Here is a 786-nt window from a genome sequence, read left to right as displayed (position 1 = left end):
GCACTGATTCAGTTTGGAGACTCAATTTCTGCCATAAAAGGCGTCTCTGTTCAGATTTCTGTTCCGCTCGTATCATGTTGAAGAAATTTACACAACCAGAAATCAAATGTTTGAGTACTTCTACTGTTAATTTTAATTGTGGAAAAATAAGGTTCTGAAGTGAAGGACATTTCTAACATACGCTCAATTTTTTATGAATTTGGGGATATAATGTTTTGTCTTGATGAATGTGAAGTATGTTTACTAAGCACCTGTGTATAGCTGTAGAGCAATGAACTGTGACGTGAAAATTGCAAGTGGGCACCACTGGTGATGGATTGACCATTTGTCTTGATCTTAGAAGTCTGTTCCAAATGTTATGATTGCTTGGTCCTCTCATGAGGACTTATGAGGCTGGCGCTCTAGCTGTGAAGGATGATGAAAGATCTGAGATTTGCTTCTTTCAGTAATCTTAAAACTTATCTTTTTGGTCCATACCAGATATTAAACTGATTAGGACAAATTTTCTTCTGTAGCATTTTCCACTTGATCCTCATGGTTAGGTCTGAACAAGGCTTCCCGTCTGATGTATTATTTTGCATTTAATAAGATCGAGTCTGTTCTGCCATCTTACCCAGTCACTTGGTACTGAGGGCTTCCTGCAACTCTCCAGTCTCTTGATTGTTTTGAGTCATTTTATAGTCAACACAAATCTTTACCAAATCTTGAAGCAGCTTAAGCTATAGTGGGACAGAGCAGTTTTATTCCTGCTGTTAAAAATGTACTGTTCCTTCAATCTATTGGACA

The sequence above is a fragment of the Meleagris gallopavo genome, chromosome Z (assembly GCF_000146605.3).
Source record: "Meleagris gallopavo isolate NT-WF06-2002-E0010 breed Aviagen turkey brand Nicholas breeding stock chromosome Z, Turkey_5.1, whole genome shotgun sequence".
In the NCBI taxonomy this organism is placed as follows: domain Eukaryota; kingdom Metazoa; phylum Chordata; class Aves; order Galliformes; family Phasianidae; genus Meleagris; species Meleagris gallopavo.
The sequence above is the reverse complement of the archived record's forward strand: the minus strand, read 5'-3'. Positions refer to the sequence as shown.